General features: G+C 40.5%; 1 pseudogene; it reads right to left on the bottom strand.

The window, feature by feature from the left end:
- Positions 1 to 5,211: 5,211 nt before the first annotated feature.
- The window catches only part of LOC149165490 (separase-like), a 38,500-nt pseudogene continuing 33,428 nt past the window's right edge, over positions 5,212 to 10,283 (bottom strand).

Raw genomic sequence — 10,283 nt, 5'->3', positions numbered from 1 at the left:
ATTAGAGGAGAAGAAATAGTCCTAAACCTTGAGACTTTTGTTGGAACAAGCTAATTTTATCAAAACACTATAAAGGGCATGAAAAGACTACTCGCTTTATAGGCCTCTAGGAACACAAATATAACATGCATGCATACCCTGCTTATTATATAGGCTAAATCATAATCGTGATTGATCCGGATTTAAGCAGGAACGCAATAGATTATAGAGATAACCACAAATACAGAGATGCGATAACCATAAAAACAGAGATGCGGCGGAAATAATACTTCATTTCATTAATGGAGAATACTGAAATATGCTTACAAATAGAAATAACCCAGCTTGGGCGATGGTAGCTTATCTCTGAGAAGAGATGTGTCGGCTACATGCCTCTGAACTGTTCCGAACTGTGTTACAATGAGGCTCGAAGGCCTATTTATTATTGAGAAACAATGGAAAACCCTTCACATTCCAAAACCTAACCCTAGAAGATGAAACGCCAAATTGTGGGCCCCGTTTTGGGGTGAGTTGGACAGCCAACTTCCCGGGGTCGCGAATTGGTCGTATTATCTCCGTTTGACATGCATAATAGCCCATTGGAAAGATCTCTCTGAGGATTATGACGTAAAAGACGATTTTTATCAAAAAAATTGTTGGCGGTAGATTTCCCAAAAAACGTCGTTTAGGGCCTCAAAACGGCTCCGGAAGTTTAGGACCCGAAAAACTGCTAAAAATAGTAAACTGCGCTATAATTAAGGAAACTGAAAAACTGAAAGGGACAGTTGTGGGGGTCCAGATGGGATAGGTGGGTGGCCACCAACATCCACCTGTATCATTCCTCCCCCCTTAGGAAGCAATGGTCCCCATTGCGTTGAGTTCCTCCCTGAGATGAGGAAGCTTCTGCTGAGCTGGGTCTCTGGTGAGCTGTTCTGCAACCTCTGATATGTCCAGAAATGTTGGGAAGCATGGTCGACGAAGGTCCACATTGAACACTCGGTGAAAGCGAAGGAATGGAGGAATGCTATGCTTCCAAGCATTGTTTCCCGTAGCCTTGGTACTAGTGTAAGAACCATGTCGAAGTGGTCTGAGTTTCTGATGGGTTCTGGTAAGGCATTCTTTCTGCAGATGTAACCAAACTTTGTCGCCCACCTGAAACTTGTGTGGTACCCCTGTGGGTGAGGAGAAGTTGTTCCTGTGTTCTGTCATGACCGTATCCCTTTGCTGCTGCCGTTGCATGGAGGGACCCTTTGTGGGGGTCATGGATGTAGCAACGATCTTCCCCTTACTTTGGGAGTGAACCAAACAGGAAATAAATTTCCTAGTCTGTGATATGAGCTTGCTGCCTTTCTTGGTAGTGATCAAAGAGGTGGCGGTAGGTGGGGCTACCTCTGGTATCCTGTATAATGAATTATCCAAAGAAATAATGACAGCACGAGGCCTTGACTCATACACAACATGTCGCCTCCACAAGTATGGCTGGCCTAATAGTACATCACAAACATCCAGAGGTGTAACATCACACAATACCTCGTCTGTGAAGGGCTTGATGCTGTAGGGAAGGCGGCACTGCTGGCGAACTTTGAGATCTCGTCCTTCGTGAAGCCACCCGATACTATACGGCTGTGGGTGTGGTGTAGTTGGTAGGCCCAACCACTTCACGACCTCTGCTGAAATGAGGTTCTTTTGGCTGCCACTGTCGACAATGAATTGCAGCGGCGAACCCTTCACCCACATCTGTGAGTGGAAAAGACGTTCCCCCTCCTCTGGCTCTTCGGGTTCATTCTTCTGGATCTTGGCAGTGGCAACAGTGACACTAGGATCCGCATCAATGATCTGATTCCCTTTGTCATCCCCCTTGTCAAGTTCTGGCTCAGAGTCGGAACATGCATCTGATTCGGAAGCCTTCAACTCGACCACCAGCGACTGCTTGGTCCGACACTCACTTGTGTTATGAGTGGGACTCTTGTGGAACTCACACCACTTTCCTGTGTCCTTCTTCGGCTTCGTGGTGTTGTTCTTTTCTTGCAGCTTCGAGGGGTTGTCTTGGGTCACCCTGCCTTGGCTTTGTCCTTTGGTCTTCGGATTTGTAGATCCAAAGTCTCGCTTCTTCTGTTTGAACTTTTGCTCGATTTTGACAGCATATCGATATGCTGTGCCGAGTGAGGAGATGTTCAAGAACTCCATCTCTTCCTGGATGTATCTGTGTAGGTAGCCACGGTATTTGAGTACCAGATGCAGCTCAGAATCTTTGATACCCAATTGTGTGCGAAGGGTATGAAAAATATTCGTGAACTTTGGCACATCTTGGTCTCGTCCCTGCCGCAGTGTGGTCCATTTGATGTATTTTTCCTCATAGCTTTTGACAGGGTAGTACTGCTCCTTGATGGCATCCCGGAAGTCATTCCAAGTGGGGGCGGCTAAAAACAATGAGCCTGTACTTTCATCCTTCTGCTCGCAGTATGTTTCCCACCAGTCCTTGACGTGGGGGGCTGCTTTGAGAAGAGCGAAAACAATCTTTTCCCGACTTGAAAATTCATGAACAAAAAAATACCCATCTAGCATATTTAACCATTTATCTACGGCATCTGCGTCTATTTGACCCTCGAAGATGGGGATTTCAAAATTAACTTGTACCTTAAACGGTGTGGCATTTCCAGAGTAGCTGTTGGAAGCCGATGCGTCGCCTCTGGGTAGCCGCTGAAGGATCTGCGCAAAGCTACCCATCATCGCGTTCCTTTGCCACTCGAGGGCTTCTTCGAGCAAGATTCTGATAGGATCTCCTGCCCCCTCGTCTTTCTTCTCATCCACCATGGGAGGTCGTCGAGATTTACGAGGCTGGTCTTGCAAAGGTTCGACCAATTCAAGCCCTAACTCCTTATATCCCGACCTCGTTGGGGACATGCAAAGAAAAACAGAGAAAAGGCAGACCGCTCTGATACCACTGATCCGGATTTAAGCAGGAACGCAATAGATTATAGAGATAACCATAAATACAGAGATGCGATAACCATAAAAACAGAGATGCGGCGGAAATAATACTTCATTTCATTAATGGAGAATACTGAAATATGCTTACAAATAGAAATAACCCAGCTAGGGCGATGGTAGCTTATCTCTAAGAAGAGATGTGTCGGCTACATGCCTCTGAACTGTTCCGAACTGTGTTACAATGAGGCTCGAAGGCCTATTTATTATTGAGAAACAATGGAAAACCCTTCACATTCCAAAACCTAACCCTAGAAGATGAAACGCCAAATTGTGGGCCCCGTTTTGGGGTGAGTTGGACAGCCAACTTCCCAGGGTCGCGAATTGGTCGTATTATCTCCGTTTGACGTGCATGATAGCCCATTGGAAAGATCTCTCTGAGGACTATGACGGAAAAGACGATTTTTATCAGAAAAATTGATGGCAGTAGATTTCCCAAAAAACGTCGTTTAGGGCCTCAAAACGGCTCCGGAAGTTTAGGACCCGAAAAACTACTAAAAATAGTAAACTGCGCTATAATTAAGGAAACTGAAAAACTGAAAGGGACAGTTGTGGGGGTCCAGATGGGATAGGTGGGTGGCCACCAACATCCACCTGGATCAGTGACTTTAGTTTATGGTATTGTTGCCCCGCACCAAAAAACATTTGTTAACCAATATTGGGGCCCCATATAGGTCCAAAACTCAATTAACCTACCTAGTGTGCTTGTGGGAAGTGGCATTAAGCTAAAGAGTATAGGGGAAGTCCCCTCGACTCAGCCTCAGGCTTCCTCAGTGACAAGTGGCAAGTCTATTGATTCCCCTGATAAGAAAAAAGGTGGTAAGCCCATTAAGCTAGGATGAACAATTGTTGTCCCACACAAGAAAGCATTTGTTGACCAATACTAGGGCCATGCCAAGGTTCCAAACTTGGTTTACTTACCTACCATGCTTGTGGGAGGTTGCATTAGGCTCAAGAGTATAGGGGCAATCCATTTGACTGAGCCTAAGGCCTCCTCAATGAAAGGTGGTAGGTTTATCCTAATATATATATATATATAAAAAGTGGTAACCAATTCCTACACAACTAGTTATAGTCGATGAGGATGATTATCATTGGATGAGGATGCCCTAGTCAATTCTTAGGTTGACCACCCTTATGATGGTGACTATCACTGAATGTAGGTGGTAGGTGACTATCACTTAATGTAGGTGGTAGTCAATTTCTGCACTTTTCACAATTGATGAAGGATAGAATCATTGGATATGGTTGGTTATACTCAATTCCTATGTCATCTATCATTACTGTGTGGGGTCATCATTTAGTGAGGTTGGTAGTCAATTCTTTGGTTTTGTACTTTTAATGAGGATGAGGGTAGTAGTCAATTCCTACAATAACTATCATTAATAAGAGTGACTATTACAAGATGAAATTGTTATTCAATTCCCAAGCTAATTAACTTTCATGAGGTGATGAGGGTAGTAGTCAATTCCTACCATAACTATCATTAATGAGAGTGACTATTACAAGATACCCATCTCACCTATGACGTACATCACCACTTCTCTAGAAATGGGTATCTTTCTTATTTTTTATTTTTCTCTTATGTTATTCTAACTATAAAACAACCAATTACTATTTTATTTATCGTGACATGTCTATCGTTATTAAATGCTTCACTACATATCATGTTTCATCTTTTACTAAGTATTATTAATGGGATGATTGTAATTTAAATTAAGATAATAAAAAAATATTAAAATCTTAGATACAATTTTTTAAATTAATTAGTATAATAAAAATGACTTTTAAAAAAATAATACTTTTTAAAAATAATTAAACAATATTTTTTTTAAAATATAACAATTTTCTATACCAATTATTAAAACAACAATATTTTTGAAAATTATAATAGCCTAATTATTAAAACTAATTAATTTTATTTAAAAAAAAAAACGATCCATTACATGAAACGAGAGGCATTGGGTACCTTTTATAATTTTATTTTTTTTAAATGATCCATTACATGAAACAAGGGGCATTGGGTACCTTTTATAAGACTAAAAATGTGGCACCTCATGAAAACCTTTTCACATGTTATTATTGTAAAAACCTTTTTCACATGTTTTTTTAACAGTAACACTCATTTTTCTTGGGTTAGTTTGGAAGACATTTTCTGTCAAAATCATATAACTTATCCTCAAATGCGGCTCACATCTCAAAATCCTCTCATATCTAAGGAGTTAACCTTCAATTACCAATATATTAAAGGATATATACACTAGAAAGTGCTTTGGCAACTTTGCCAACCATTTCTTCTTTTTGAGATCCTTCCAAGTTGTCTACCCGAGAGCTCTGTCGAATATTGAAATTTTTCCATGGTAGACAAGAAACACCCTTCTAAATTTCATTATATCCTAGAGAAGTACTACCATCCAAAAGGACTTTCAATAGGCCTTCATCAACTCGAACATGAGTTTCCACACCTGGACTTGTTGTCGTTAAGCCTAGCATTAGCTTGACATCTTTTATACATGCATCTACAGCATTATGGATAGTTGCTTCTAAGGGTTCTCCCAATAAGAAGCACTTCCATGGATCAAGCCAAGAATCTTCAATTCCCCTTAGAAGTTTGGAAAGCATTTTATCAAGTTCAATTCTCCACTGCCACCATCTACATTTATCCTTGTTGCTTGGAACAGGCAAAGAATCAGAGGTTGACAACCGACTTTCCTCAAGTACCATCCCAAACTCTTGAACAACTACATCCACAACTGCATGGATCAAGTTTTTGACCTCTGAGTCACTATCAATGTGATTTCCTTCTGAATCTTCATAATCCAGATCAATGGTGTATGGACAAGATATTGTACTCCCTCGAGCATCATCTTTTGACAACCCTTCAAAATAAGAAAGAATAGGCAACAAAAGAACCATAGGTTGCCCCTTAGAGCCAAATCGTGTGAGAAACATCCATGCTAGAGAATAATTATTGAATGGAAGATCCCCCAAAAGAGACACATATTTAGAATCCAATAAACTGACACAGATAACTGTAGAAAGTGGTACGTTTTTAAAAAAATCTCTGACAAAGTGTTCAAGATCCTCCACAGTCTCTGGCATAAGTCTGAGGGCTTGCTGCACTCTTGTTATAAAGTCCTTCGAATTGTGATGATGTTCCTCACTATCAGAAGCTAAGGTTTCAAGCTTTGAGTCCAAAACAATAAGATGTTGCTGACGTAAAGTTGTTCCAAGAGAAGCTTGATGAAAATACACAGCCCAATGACTTCTAGAAGAGTTATTACCATGCCTCACAGGTAAGGAAAATAACCCACCCGATTCTAAGGGCAGATGCAGAATAGCTAGTAACATGGATACCTTTTGAAAAAGTGCAGGAATTTGGCTACAAATAAAGAAAGCATGATGCAGCCATCCTAACACCAATGACATCCGGTTTTCAGCAAATTTTCCACACTGTATCCATGATAAACTACATAAAATTTTACTTAGAGAAAGCCAACTGACATGGTACAACAACGTTGCCCTTTCAATCATGAATATATCCACAGGCCTTCTCTTGCCAGAGCATTCAAGCTGGTAGCAATGTGCAGTACCAAATGAACACAGGCATAGAGATCTCCCATTATGAAAAAATAGCAAAGATATATCTGCAAAAATATCTCATGCACCTTGTCCAACTCCTCAGATGCCTTATAACATTTTCCTATTTGAAGCAGCAGTCTAGACAATACACTTCTTGTATGACATTCCCAACAAAATGCAATAAGGTCCTGCATAGAATGTACTTGATCTGTTTCGATTTCACAATGACCACTGCAATCTCTCTCATGTGACAGTTCTTCAAAGTTATTTCTAGATCCAATGTGGGAAACACTTTGTGGCTTCGGCTTTGTTTTTTTTCCTGAGTGAATAGAAATATTTATCTATGTCATCCCTTGCTATCAAGCATCCACTTGATTGTTGTGGAGTTTTTTATAATGACAGATGTTCTGTACCTTCACTAGCTAAACAACAATTATTTCCAGCTTTTGAACGCGAACGTGTCTTTCTACATGTACCCTCAGACTCCTTTAGGTAATCCCTTACTTCAATGCTAGAGTCATCTAAGTCCACTATTCTAGAAGACATTTTCCCCCTTTGACCAGTTCCTCTTTTCTTCTTTATGTCATTGGTCGTGCAAGCAAGAGATTTTGTTAGTTGTGCTTTGCTCATTTCTTTACATAAATTTTCCCATGCCAATGTGTCAATATCAACAGCAGAAGTCAGGTTCTCAGGAAAATGTACATCTTTTTTCTCCTTTGGACGCCTACGCACCAAATCTCCAATCTGCATGTCAAGCATGGCTTCTATTGTTACTTGGAAAAGCTTACACACAAGCTTCAAGTCCTGATGATGAAAAATCTGCTTTGCATTTTTCAATAACTCTTCAGCTTTTTCCCATGAATGATGTTTCTGATAAATTTCACCTAAGCAGGATCGAAATGCAGCTTGACCAAGTGGTAGATCTTGTGCATTTGAAATCTTCAGACCTTCCTGAAAGATGTTTTCAGCTTCATCTCCATCTCCCAACATTTCATAGAGAACACCCACCTGCATAAGATTTTCCAAATAATTTCCAAGAAAAACCCATTGACTAGGCCAATACTCCCCATTCTTCTCTGCATCTAAAAATGTTGGCCACACATTTGTTGTAATTGATCCTAGGGCCTCCAGATAAATACCTCCCACTTCAATTGAGTCATTTTTTAACTCAGTATTATTATCTCTTGCAACTTGAATTGACTTCTTATCCAAAAACCTGAATTTTCGATGCAGAAATTTGTTCTTATAAGTAGTGCTTCTTGGGAGTACTTGAGAGCCGTTAAAAGTTGTCCTTTTCTACGGTACTTTTCAGACAACATGTAAAACATATTAGATGCGAGAAATGTAGACTCCCTTGTGTTCAGTCCATTTGAAACAAGATTTAATGCCCTCTCCTTCAAATCTTCAATAGTGGAGCGAGAACTCAAGAAAGTTCTTGTTGCCAAAACCATGTCAGTTTGAGCTTCGAGAAATTCATTATATATGAGCTTTTGTTGAAACTCTAAGAGAGATTATGGGTTATATTTCACAAAACTTTCCCAAAATTTTATAGAGTTGACATCAGTTCCAAACTTTTCCATTAAAATAGAAGGATTCTTTTAAGAAAATGATACACAACAAAGAGCATGGCTAAGCCTGTTCTCTCTCCAATGAAGATCACAACATTCTTCATAGCCCATCTTCTTCCAAGAGTTAAAAATGTCGGGAACCAATTCTTGAAGCTTTGAGTTTAGATGTGTAAATCCCTCTGAATTTGCATTTGCTACCTGGGTACAGATTGCATGGACACTATATGTAACAACAAGTTGGTGACACACATGATCTAGGAAAAAAATATTGTCATTAGGAGTCTAATCTTCATTTGTCTCATCTCCCAAAAGTAAGATGGCATCTGACAGACAATCCATGCATCTGCATGAGCCTCCAACACCACTCAATCTAGCTATCTTTGTTTGCTCCAAGAGAACTCTTGATCTCTCTAATGAAAATTCCTTGGTAACATACACGTCATCCAATAGCAATTCGCCAATTCCTTTACGCATAAACCTTGAAAGTTCAGTTTCTATTTTAGAATAAGCCAGGAGCTCCTCTTCTAGGAGCACGCATAATGTCCCCATAGGCAAAGAAAAACTAGTGCTAGAAAAAACCTTGTAGAGTTTGAGACTTTGCACTTATGCCTCATCTATATCAATCTCCTTGTAATCCAAAGAAACAATCTTAACCCAAAGTTTCACAAGGGAATGGATATTATTCAGACTCGACAACTAGTATCAACATTGGTCCAATGTAAGAGACAATCTATGACATTTTATCTTGCTTCTTCTCTCCCATTTCTTTGTAGTGTATCAACTAAAACAACACTTGTCAAATACACATGGACAGTAAGAGAGATATGAAAGATAATCAGGAGAGTACGATTTTTATTAACAATTGATTTACATTTATAGTACAATATCTGACCGTTGGGTTCCACATCCCAAGGTCTCTTGGACTCCTTTTGTCCATTCGGCTTCCACACTAACCCATTTAGGATTAGGTGTCCAACATTCCCCCCCTTAATCCGAAGGGTTATGTATGAGTCCAAGAAGAGAGCTGTAATACAAGATGTGCAAAAAAATGCATGGCAGCACTAGGCTGAATGTGCTCTATGAAATGTTGGTATAAAGGGCGGTGGTTTAAGGATGACCACCAACACTGGAATGCTTTGTGCAGTTCCCGGAACTCTTCCAAAACTGGCAAGAAACTGAAGTTTTCTGCTAGAGGAAGTGATCCTAATTTTTTAAAGAGGGAAACCTTCAACCATGAAAGGGAGGTCTCACCCCGCATAAAAGGTAAAACTTCAACCTGAAAAGGGAAGTCTCAACCTGTGATGGTTTAAGGATGACCAAAAACTCTGGAATGCTTAATGCAATTCCTGGAACTCTTCCAAAACTGGCGAGAAGCTGGAGTCTTCTGCTAGAGGAAGTGTTCTTAATCTGTGATGGTTTAAGGATGACCAACAACTCTACAATTCCTGGAATTCTTCCAAAACTGGCAAGAAGCTGGAGTATTCTGCTAGAGGAAGTGTCCCAGATTGCCAACTGAAGGCATGTTCACGGGCATCTTTGTCTCTGGCTACAACTCTGAAACTGGTGTGGCAGGTTGTGGCTCAAGCTCGCTTGATGTGGCTTTGAAGCTTGTAGATGACCATTATTTCCCCCCCTGTCAGGTACAAGGTGAGAAGATGGAGAAAACTCAACTGCAAGACTATTCAATATTCTGGAACAAGTTCTGACATGTGTTTGGAATATCTTCTTGGCTGTTGATGCCCATTGCCAAGAAGCGATCCATCCAAGATGAATCTTTGTTCTTGCAGGACGTTTGTTTCTGAAGCATCTGTGTGAAGAATGGCTAGTTTTATGACAGTGCTTACATGGATGAAGATCAAAACAGTGATCTTTCAAATGGCCAACTCGGTCACAGTGTTGGCATTTCACAATCTGTTGTTGTTGTTGCTGTGGAAGAGGAGCAGAATCTGGAATAGCTGGAGGTGAACTGTCATGAGGAGCAGTTGAACTATTATGAATGAATCCAGCACTCTGAAACTGAATGGGCTTGGCGTAGTCTGGAATATGAAAGGACAAGTCCTTGTCATATCCAAGACCAGTTCTGTGCTTGTTGTGGACAAGTTGTTCCCAAGGTCTGATGATGGGCTTGGGAAATGCAGACTGAGTTTCTGCATCTGCATGTAAATC

Source organism: Pinus tabuliformis, chromosome 5_1 (assembly GCF_031772625.1).
Source record: "Pinus tabuliformis cultivar Carrire ecotype Pingquan chromosome 5_1, CPIR1, whole genome shotgun sequence".
Classification (NCBI taxonomy): Eukaryota; Viridiplantae; Streptophyta; class Pinopsida; order Pinales; family Pinaceae; genus Pinus; species Pinus tabuliformis.
The sequence above is the reverse complement of the archived record's forward strand: the minus strand, read 5'-3'. Positions and strand labels throughout refer to the sequence as shown.